This window comes from Staurois parvus, unplaced genomic scaffold (assembly GCF_062004578.1).
Source record: "Staurois parvus isolate SC_StPar_1 unplaced genomic scaffold, SC_StPar_1.0 ptg000202l, whole genome shotgun sequence".
Taxonomy (NCBI): domain Eukaryota; kingdom Metazoa; phylum Chordata; class Amphibia; order Anura; family Ranidae; genus Staurois; species Staurois parvus.
The window spans coordinates 3524527-3536934 of NW_028317998.1; positions in this window are offsets into that span (position 1 = coordinate 3524527).

Consider the following 12408-nt stretch of genomic DNA (forward strand, 5'->3'; position numbering starts at 1 on the left):
AGAAATTGCTTGTGAGCATGCAGCATTAAAGTGTTTTCCACTTATAACCACTAGCCCTCTTCCTGACCAGGCCATGTTTTTGCAATACAGCACTGCGTTACTTTAACGGACAATTGCGCAGTCATGCAGCACTGTACATAAATTCAATTTAAGCAATTTTTTTCCTAACAAATAGAGCTTTCTTTAGGTGTTATTTGATCACCTCCTGAATTTTTTATTTTGGAAAAAAAAATATAATTTTTTGACTTTTTTCTATAAAACATATCCAATAAAAAATTTAAAAACATACAATTTCTTCATATATTTATGCCAAATGAGTTCTGCTAAATGTCCTTGCTAGAAAAAAAAAAAATCCCAATAAGTGTATATTGGTTTACGTGAAAGTTATAGCATCTACAAATGCGGTATATATTGGAATTTTTATTTTTTGTTTATACTAGTAATGACAGAGATCAGCGACTTATAGTGGGACTGCGGCAGACATTCTGACACTGGGGAGGGGAACTGACTAACTGCCACAGACATCCCCAGTCCCCTAATACAGTGCTAATAAAAGCACTGACACTGTACTAATGACACTGGGCAGGAAGGGGTCAACATCTTGGGCGATCAAAGGGTTAACTGTGTGCTGTGTGTTTTACATTGTGTGCTGGTTTACTTGGGAGACATGCTGCTTTGTATCTCTCTGCTGTGCACACTGGTCTCTCCCATCAGCTTTACCGGATCACCGAGTCCGAAGAAAATAGAAACCTCTTCAGTGGGTTGTATAGCCTAGTAGCAGAGTTTGTCCCACAGATCACGTTAAAACTTTCAGAGTCTGCAGGTCTTTCTCCACAGAAGTCATCCTTGGAAAACCATCACTAAAGATTTGTAGGGAAGAATTACCTTGGAATATTGCTAATTGAAGGGGATTTCCACTTCCATAATGAACATAGAAAAGCCCTTTCCCTAGGAAAGTACAAGGTCACTGCCTTATCACCATATCATTTCCACTGATTCCAGTCAAGGTCAGCCCACACAGTTGTCATGTTTTACCTTGATCTCAATTGGCAGATCTTATTTAAAAGTGGAACTTCATTCTGAACAGTAAGTCCTACTATATCACTTCAGGCTGGTCCCTTTTGCAGGTATAGTTATGTAAACATGAAAATACATGCCTATACTGTTTAAAATCCAGTAATACACTGTCTCACTCTGCACATGCTCAGTTGCTATTATTTTTGGCGCTGTACCAAAAATCAGAACCACTAGAGATCGACCTGCTGACAGCCTAAAGCTACTTTCACACTGATCCGCAGCAAAAACACATAGGCATGTTTACCACGCTTTCTGAGCATTTTTTTAAAAAGACAAGTGACTTGAAAACTGCACCAAAAACGCTTCTCAGAGGCATTTGTAAGGCGCCTTTCAGGTGTTTTCCATTGATTTCAATGGGAAGAGGCATTTTTGGGGCTTTTTTTTTTTAAATCCCCAAAGATGCAAGCAGGAGTTTTTACACCGCACTGCAAGCCCAACGCCTCAGTGTGAAAACATATATTGATAATCATTCACATACACAAGGAAGCAGTTTTGGTTTTTTTTAAGCTTTTCAGGTGCTCTTTTTAATGCAAAAACGCTTGTGAAAGTAGCCTAAAGATTTACTGCTGTTCAGGGGGTCTGGGCTTTAGCAAAATGGCAGCCTGCAGCCAAAAGAAACAGGAATAATGCTGGAGGCAATTTACAGCACATACTCATTTTGGTAGCATAATTATTAATGTGGAATGTATGTTCCTTGCTAAAAAACATTTTTTTTATCAAGTTGTTATGGGTAAAGTTCCACTTTAAAGCAGAACTCTAGCCAAAATAGAATAAAATAAAAAAGCCCATTAAATACACCGCTTTTGCTGCAATATTCACCCTCAAGACAGAGCTCTCACACAATACTTCTTTTCTGCCGTGAGATGTCCTCTGATGGCCCAGATCATGTAACCACCTCCTTCCTCTGAGCTCTGGGTGTCTGGGAGCTGCCCCAGTCTGTGAAGGAGAAGAAGCACTGGGATGAGCTCATCTCCCTCTGTCAGTGTGCTCGGTCCTCCAATCAACATGCTTCTTGTACTGCTCCTTCCTCTAACACTCAAAAGCCCTGCTGTACAGAGATTACAAGAGGCTGACACCAGGTTATAGTCAGGTACTTACACTACTCTCCTTTATATATAAAAAAAAAAAAGTATTTATAATGGTGCTTTCATTACTTATCTGTACTAATATGTATATTTTATATTTACCTAAAGTTCAGCTCTGACATCCGGGATCCTTCCTACATGTTTTGGATATGCCCTAGAGTTCCTCCCTTTTGGTCTGATGTTTTTGAATTGATCAGTCTAGAGTTACAGATGTCTTTGCCCCTCTCACCTTCTATGGCTTTACTGGGACTTCACAATGATGTACAGGCGTACTTCGGTTTCCGAATTTAATGTGTTCTGCGGGACTTTTTTGTATTGCAAAATTATTGTAAACCGAAACACAGTTTCCCATAGGAATGCATTGAAAACCAATTAATCCATTCCGGAGGCCAGAAATAAAGTAAAAAAAAAATGATTTTATATGTTTAAAACTCTTTATAAAGGGTACTTTAAAAGGCACAAATGCTGCACAGGGACATGATCAGAATTGAATTCATAAATGCACTAAAAACCAATAAATCCATTCCGGAGGTCAGAAAAAAAGTAAAAAAATAAAAAAGTCTTATCTGTTTAAAACTCTTTATAAAGTGCACTTTAAAAGGCACAAATACTGTACAAGGACATGATTTAAAAAAAAAATTGTAAATGCATTGAAAACCAATTAATCCATTGATACTGCAAAAAAAATTGGTAAACAGGCATTATTTTCATTCATACCCCGAAAATTACATTAACTAAAGCATTTGTAAACCGAGGTACGCCTGTACAAAGTTCAGCTCTAAGGGCCATTGGTTGGAATCATTTATTATACACACTTACAAAAACATTAAAATATTCATCTGTGGTTCCTATACTAGCACACAAAAAATATTCAACCGATTTGAAAACTATAAACAATGTAAACATTAGTAATCTTTCTTTATTGTAGATTACTATCATCCCTTGTACAGTTGTGTTAAAAATAATAGCAGTGCGTTTAAAAAAAAAAAAAATTGAGTAAAGCTCAAAATCCTTCTAATAACTTTTATTTCCATGCACTCAAATGCATTGGGAACACTACACATTCTATTCCAAATCAAAACATCAATAACCAATTTGTTATTAGTTTACAGAAAGTGAACAAAAAAGGAATATTAGGTTGTTCAAAAGAATAGCAGTGTCTGCATTTTTCATTACAAACTCAAACATTTACTGTATACACTGAAAGATGCTTGAAGATTTAGCTTTTCTGTGAATCACTGAACAAACATTGAGCTGTAGAACCAAGTTTCCTGAGAACTGCTTCCCATCTGTGTTGTATGGAGTCGACCAACTTCTGGCACCTGTGATCAAGTATTCCAGCCCAGGACGATTGCACTGCATTCTACAATTCCTCTGCGTTCCTTGGTTTTACTTCAGAAACAGCATTTTTTATGTCACCCCATATTAAGGTCTAGAGATTGGGCTGGCCAATCCAGAATGTTAATCTTGTTGGTCTGGAACCAAGATGCTGCTCCCTTACTGGTGTGTTTGGGGTCGTTGTCTTGTTGGAACACCCATTCCAAGGGCATTTCCTCTTCGGCATAAGGCAGCATGACTTCCAAATATTTTGATTCAAACTGATTCATGATTCCTGGTATGCGATAAATAGGCCCAATGCCACAGTATGAGAAACATCTCTATATCATGATGCTTGCACCACCATGCTTCACAGTGTACTGTGGCTTGCATTCAGTGTTTGAGGGTCATCTGACAAACTGTCTCTGGCCACTAGACCCAAAAAGAACAATCTTACTTTCATCAGTCCACAAAATATGCCATTTCTCTTTAGGCCAGTCAATGTGTCCTTTGGCAAATTGTAACCTCTTCAACACATTTTTTTCAACAGTGGGACTTTGCGGGGGCTTCTTGCAGATAGCTTGGCTTCACATAGGCGTCTTCTAATTGTAACAATACTCACAGGGAACTTTAGACCTTCTTTGATCTTCCTGGAGCTGATTGTTGGCTGAGTCTTTGCCATTCTGGCTATTCTTCTATCCCTTCGAATGGTAGTTTTCTTCCACGTCTTTCAGGTTTTGATTGCCATTTTAAAGCATTTGCGATCATTTTAGCTGAGCAGCCTATCATTTTCTGCACTTCTTTATATGTTTTCCCCTCTCCAAGCAACTTTTTGATCAAGGTACGCTGTTCTTCTGAACAATGTCTGGAACGACCCATTTTACTCAGATTTTCAGAGAGAAATGCACTGTAACCAGCTTGTAGAACATTTGCTGCCTTTGTCCTTAACCGCTTCTGCACCGCCCTATAGCAGAAATGCTGCTACAGGGAGACACAGGTGCACAAAATCACGTGTATATATACACGATTTTGCAGTTCTGGGTAGGGGGCACGCGCACACCGCCATTCGCAGTCTTGGCTGTCAATCCCCGGGTCCAGGCCAGTGATTTATCACTGGTGCCCGGTGATCGCTGCGTATCTCCGATGGGGGGGAGAGAACTGTGTATAAACAACACAGATCTCTCCGTCAGCTCCTGCACACTGCTTTGTATGGCTCTGCATAGCAGAGCCATACAAAGCAGTGGGCTTACAGTCAAACACAGCACATAGCCTCATAGTAAAACAGCATACAGTTAACCCTTTAATCGCCCCCACATGTTAACCCCTTCTTGCCCAGTGCCATTAGTAGAGTGTCAGTGCTTTTTATTAGCACTGATCACTGTACTGGTGTCACTGGGGATGTCAGTTCCCCCCCAGTGTCAGAATGCCTGCCACAGTCCTGTTATAAGTCACTGATCGCCACCATTACTAGTGAAAAAAAAAAATTCCAGTGTATATATTGCCATTTGTAAACACTATAACTTTCATGTAAACCAATTTACACGTATTAGGATTTTTTTTTTAAGCATAAGATATGTAGCAGAATACATTGTGGCCTAAATTTATGATGAAATTTGATTTTTTAAATTTTTTTTTAATAGCAAAAAGTCTAAAATATTGTTTTTTTATCCTCACAATTGTCGGTCTTTTTTTCTTTTTTTTTTTAATAGCACAAAAAGTAAAAACCGCACAGCTGATCAAATACCACTGAAAGAAAGCTGTATTTGTGGGGAAAAAAAGAACGTAAATTTAATTTGGGTGCAGTGTTGCATGAATTTTCGCCGGCACCTCCTGGCCCTTTAAGGCGGGGTGGGGGTTTTAGGGACATGTGACCGCCGTGATTCGCTGTCACAGCGGTCACATGATCGGGAAAGGGCCCAATCGCAAGAGATCAGGACCTTTCCGCAAGTACCAGACGTGTGCTGGGAACGCGCAGGGCACGCACGCTCAGCACGTTTTTCTTAACTGCACGCAAATGTGCGGCCACTCGACGTCAAGGCCCAGATGCCGGGAGGCTGCACATTTGCGTGTGGCCGGCGCCAAGAGGTCAAAGTAACCCATCGCAAAAATTGGCCTGGTCAGGAAGGGGGTAAATCCTCTGGAGGGCAAGTGGTTATATAAGGGCCACCTGTTTTTTCACAGACTAAATGACCTCACTAATTGAACTCCACCCTGCTAATATTTTGAACATGCTCCTTTCAATGAATGATTCAATTACACAGAATCAGCAGCATTCATGTCATGCCTGTTGGTTTTCTTTTACTCTGCTACACCTACTAGTAAATTATTTGCCATTTAGAAATATAATTTATACCAAAACCAGGGATCAGTGATGTTGGACTGCTATTATTTTGAACACAATAACTGTAGATAAAATCAGGCCCATAGAAGAATGGATGATGAACTGTGAGAGAAACTAGGCAGAGCAGAACAGATCCGAAAATCATGTGCTGGCAGAGGAGAACCTCACCGCTGGGTATTATTGCTGGGTTATCCTGAAGAAATATACATGCCCAGCTGTAATCCACCACTCTTGCCCTGGATCCTGAGCTACCATCTTCTTTGTTTGCATCATCAGGAGCCAGCTGTGGCTTCTGGGTTCTTGCATCCAGCCCCCTGTTGAGGTACTTTGGGGCAGGAACATTGTGTAAATTTTCCAGAGGGCACGTGGGATGTGTGACATGGGCATCCCAGGAGGTAAGATTACATCCTTCTCACCTAAAGGAGAAAATTGTTTTATGAATGGAAAAGGTGGAGAGGAAGGGCTGTGACATCACCTCACTTAATCAGAAAGCAGCTTGTATTCATCAAAATAATACAAAGCATTCTGTGAATGGCAGTGGTGCCGAACAAGTAACCCTGTGTTTTATGTTTGTAGTGGGGCAGCTGCTCAGCACAGGACCCGTAAGATTGCAGCTATTACTATAGTAGTGCTGGCTATTACAGTGATTGGTACCTTGAAGAGTGTTGTTCTGCTTTAAGATAGCCCATTAAATGGAAGCAGGGCTGCCAACCCAGAGCAAGATTTGAAAACCTGCACATCCACGAACATCTCATCAGGACCACCGAATGCGTTTTATGGTGTGCTGTAGGACAGATACATTGGCAACTGGTATGGTTATGAATTGGGATGTCATCATTAATGAAAAGCACCTTAATGTACTTAACAAAAAGTGTTCTACTTGAATCACTCCCTGGCTGTAGGACATCCACGGGTTGAAGTGGTTACACCAGGGACATGGCTACGGCTCAGTATCCTTTTTTTTTTTGTTTTTAGCCAGCATTACTCTTTAAAGTAAAAGCAATCCTAATGGTGAGAGGCTCAAGACTGAAGCTGCCAACTTCGTCAGCTTACCATAGAGATGATTGAGGACCGGAAATTCCCTGATCATCGCTATGGTCTAAGAAACTGCAAGCAACAAAGATTTTGACAATTTTGCTTTCACTCAGATGTAAACAAGTTGTTACTGGCTTGTGAAAACCAATGTCCAATTTATCAGTAAACCCCATTCACACAGTTGCTTGTGCTGTTGCCATTAGTAACAGATAACCAGGTGACCATATCCAGGTGTGCTAATTGACCCCACATGGATTTAAACTCACCACAATGGATGGGCCTTCTATTACTAGATAGGTCTCACCACGCATTTTTGGTTGGACCCACTGTGTGTCTTATCCCCAACTTGACCATTGACCAGGATGCGATTCTTTCCAATGCAATACACCACCACTCAAAAACCAGTAGCAGGGCAGTTTCATTGCATAAAGCAGCAGACTTTTTTTAAACTAACTATAAAACCTTACAATTACACCGCACTCACATGTATATGTGCCTTAGGACTAGCACTAGGTACATGCAAGGTTTATGGTTAAGATAGCTGCCACCGCTGCGAGTCCAGAACCTGGCCTGCGCTCCATGGATGGGATGAGACGTAGCAGTTGCAGAACACTGCCCAGTGCATTTCAAAGGAAAACAGCTTCTTTGGGTGTGACAAAGAATCTGTTTTGCTTCAAAACGCAGTATCCTCTGTAAGAGAAGGTTCTTAGCCCCCTCCAGCCCCAATCCCACTGCCAAGACCATTGCCTACATCACTTCCAGTCCGCAGTCCAGCCACTGACAGCACATTCAAGGTCTTCTGTGCACACAGTGTGGCTATCGCTATGGTGGGTTTCCAACCAATGGTGCAAGACAGACCACTGAGCAATGTCTCCTTTCCTCACTGCTGTATTCATAGCCTTCTATCCGTCATACAGCCGCATGGGTGGGTCTGTGTACTGACCAATTCCAGCCTTATATCACACCAGGAACTGTAATATACACTCACTGGCCTCTATTAGGTAGACCTGTTCAATTGCTTGTCAACACAGATTGCTAATCAGCAAATCAAATGGCAGCAAATCAATGCATTTAGGCATGTAGATGTGGTGCAGACGACTTGCTGAAGATCAAACTGAGCATCAGAATGGGGAAGAAAGGAGATTTAAGTGAATTTGAGCATGGAATGGTTGTTCGTGCCAGACGGGCTGGTCTGAGCATTTCAAAAACTGCTGATCTAATGGGATTTTCATGCTCAACCATCACTAGGTTTTACAGAGAATGGTCCGAAAAAGAGAAAATATCCAGTGAGCGGCAGTTGTGTGGACGAAAATGCCTCGTTGATGTCAGAAGAGAATGAGCAGACTGGTCTGACATGATAAAAAGGTAACAGTAACTCAACCACTTGTTACAAGCAGAATACCATCTCTGAATGCACCACACATCAAACCTTGAAGCAGATGGGCTACAGCAGCAGACCACATCGGGTGCCACTCCTGTCAGCTAAGAACAGGAAACAGGCTACAATTTGCACAGGATAACCAAATTGGGCAATAGATTGGAAAAATGGTGCCTGGTGTGACAAGTCTTGATTTCAGCTAAAACATTCAGATGTTAGGGTCAGAATTTGGCACAAACAACAAAAGCATGGATCCATCCTGCCTTGCATCAATGGTTCAGGTTGGTGGTGGTGGTGTAATGGTGTGGGAAATATTTTCCTCGGACACTTTGGGCCCCTTGGTACCAATTGAGCATCATTTAAGCGCTACAGCCTGAGTATTGTTGCTGGTCATGTCCATCCCTTTATGGCTACAGTGTACTCAACTTCTGCTGACTACCATGCACTATGTCACAAAACACAAATCATCTCAAACTAGTTTCTTGAACATGACAATGCGTTCACTGTACTTCAATGGCCTCCAATCACCAGATCTCAATCTAATAAAGCACCTTTGGGATGTGGTGAAACAGGAAATTTACATCATGGATGAGCAGCCGCCAAATCTGCAACTGCGTAATGCCATCATGTCAATATGGACCAAAATCTCTGCAGAATGTTTCCAACACCTTGTTGAATCTATGCCATGAAGATTTAGGGCAGTTCTGAAGGTAAAAAGGGGATCCAACCCAGTAATAGCAAGGTGTACCTAATAAAAGGCCCCGTTGAGTGTATACTGTGCTGCCAAGGCTTGGTGGAACCAGGAACTTCCATTTATAAATAATCGTGCTTATTATCAATTCCTCTGATTACACTAAGGTGTTATTATGACCACTAATTTTATTTTAATAAAACATTTTTAATCTTGTTGGACTGGACATGTATTATCCCTGTATCCATAGGTAATCATACAATTCTGAATGGCTTTGTTACATAACTTTTTATTCTATACTAATCTTCCATATACTCCAGTGGATTGCTAGCAGCAAACTTGGCGTATCTTCCTCTTGCTAAAGTTTTAGTGCCTAGCACTTGTGTTTCATGTTTTGCTGACCCATGTCTACAGCCAAAAGCATCTACAATGGGCATGTGATCATCAGATCTGAAGCAGGGAGCAAGGGAAGAAGGTGGCCTGGATATATTGACACTTTGCCCTGAATGGGAGGGTGACAGTGGTGGTCCTTAGCAAACACAATGCATCCCCTTGAAGATTAATTCCACAAAGTTCAGCCTACAGTTTCATTCAGGTTTAATTTACCTGATAGAGAGAGGCAAATCCTAAGCGATTTTTCTCAAATTACTTCAAAAGGGGAACAATTAAGTCAGAGCACACACTTTCAGTTTATAACAGCAGCATCGTAATAGCAAGAGTCACAGTATTTTTAATAATCCAACTATAAGCTTACTTTGAAAATCTTCTTTCATGTTATGAGTTTTGCTTATCTGCTGGCCATCTCTTTCCACAAATTCCCATGTTCCCAGCTTACATTGCAGATTCTCAGTTTACTTTCAATTTATAAGGAGGACATGGCCCATGGTACCTTACTGCCTGCAAGTTGTGAGCCCTGTACTGAAACTCCTCTTCTCAGCACCTCTACGGCGCAAAAGGCAGGCTCTGTGAAATGTGTGACAGTAGTGCCTACACCCAGGGCATAGTAATTAAGTGTTACAGAAATCAACACAATTACAAAACATCAACATAGTTTAGAATAGGAGTAGGCTAGAAATATTTAAAATAGAATGTGATTGTGATGGGAGAGTAAATTAAATTTGTGAGCACAGATACACTATATCTCCAAAAGTATTGGGACACCCCTCCAAACCATTGGATTCAGGAGTCCCAATCACTTCAATGGCCACGGGAGTACAAACATTGAGCACCTAGGCATGCAGACTGCTTCTACAAACATTTGTGAAACAATGGGTTGCTCTCAGGGGCTCAGTGAATTCAAGTGTAGTACTGATAGGTTGCAACCTTGTGCAATAAGTCCATCCCTGAAAATTCTTGCTACTAAAGACATGGATGAGCAAGCTTGGGCTGGAGGAACTTGACTGTCTTGCACAGACTCCTGACCTCAACCTGATAGAACAGCTTTGGGATGAATTAAAGCAGACTGAGAGTCAGGCTTCCTCATCAGACATCAGTGCCTGACCTCACACATGCGTTTCTGGAAGAATGATCAAACATCGCCATAGACACACTCCTAAACCTTGTGGGCAGCCTGCCCAGAAGAGTTGAAGCTGTTATAGCAGCAAAGTGTGGGCCAACTCAATATTGAACCCTACAGACTAAGCCTGGGATGTCAATAAAGTTCATGGGCATGTAAAGGCAGGAAGCCCAGTACTTTTGGCAATATAGTGTATGCTTCAAGCAACAGAGAGCCTAGCGATTATATAGTACAACTCCAAGGCATTTTAATGGAACTGTAGAAGGCTGCTAAATGCTTTTAGTCTGGAATAGGGTATATGAAATCTAAAATCCTATTTTTATTTTTTTTTAAATGATCTGGGTGCCCATGGTACAGGAGAGGAAATCAAACAGATAGGGATTAAAAAAAAAAAAAAAAAGTAATTAGAAAGAAATAGTAGGGATTGTTCATAAGGGCCCATTTATAGTTCTGTACTTTACTGGAGCTACAGTTAATTAGAAGTTGTAACAGGTTTTTCACTAGAGCCTTTTTAATAAGTACTAGTTATTTCCAGAGACATAAGATGGTACATGAAAAATTAGACTATACACTAAAGCACTCAGCAATGCAAGTTTAATATTTGTTTTCTAAAGGAAAACTTTCAGTGCAATTCTAAAAAGAACAGCTAAAACTAAAAAGGTTTTCAGTGGAGGACATCACAGCCATTGGGATAGTAGGAGAAAGCCAAATTTTACAGTTGGCACTGAAACAGGACATATGACCTTTTTCAAAAGGGTGGGGCTGTTCAAGGGATGTCAAAAAGGGGACTTTCCTTCACTTTGAAGAGTTTGAATAACTCAGTAGAAACCCAAAAACAGGCCAACAGGAGAAGTTAACACAGCAAACAAAAGGCTAACAGGCCCACAGTAGCCCGTTAATAAATGGGTGCTCAACAAAGCAACCTGAAGTCAGCATCAGCTGAAGCCTGAATGCTCACCTGGTAAAACAAACATGTTAACAGAAGACCAGATGGCAGCCTTGCAAACTTGAGAAAAAAATGCCTGATGCTGAAAAGCTCAAAAAACCATGAACAGACCTGGTCGAATGCACTTCATTGTAACATTTTCCTATTCAAGCCTACAGGTTTGAATGAGGAATTACCAGATCCACTTGGCGATTGTGAAATGGGAAGCACGCTGTCCCCAACAGGGACCTTCAGGAATGACAAATAGCATCAGATTGTCCAAAGGAGGAGATCTGTAGCCTAGAGACTCAACAGCACAAACCACATCCAGACAAAAAACGGAATTCTCCTTTGGATGTCATGAAGCAGGACAAGAGAACAATGGCCAGGTTAAGGTAAAAGGAAGGCATCCTTGGAAAGAAAGAGGGTATGGCATTCAAACAACCTTGCCTCTGTGTAATGAAAAGGGTTCCTTTACAGGTTAAGGCCACCAACTACTGTTGCAGAGGTGAGGGTACCACAGAAGCCAACCTCGTGAGCTAGATTAGAGAAAGATGCCTAAGGGGTTCAAAGGGTGGTTAGTGAAAAGCCAATAGAATCAGGTTGAGATCCCACAACATTACTGCAGAACATACAGCAGGAACAATAAGCAATGCCTTGTTCTAAAAAGGAGTGAGGCAATCAGCCTCTGAAAAAGAACAGCAAGGGCTGATGGGGAAATTGCATATTTCATAATTCCTTATTGAAGTTGTCTAGTTGCCTCACAATATTAAGAAAGCCTCGAATATCCTGGTTACCTTGGATGACTTCATACCAAAGGAATGTCATTGCAAACTGACCAAGTCCTTAAAAGGTCATATTGTTGCTTGCAGTGGGAGTTGACCATTTCCTTACATTCAAGTTCTGTATATACTACAGCGACAACCTACAATATTCAGTCTCGTCTAAGAGTTTGCCATCATGCTTGCATCTGCTTCTGAATATCTGTGCCACCTCCTAATTCTAAACCCATATGCTTATAAAACCTCCAGGACACTGGGGCA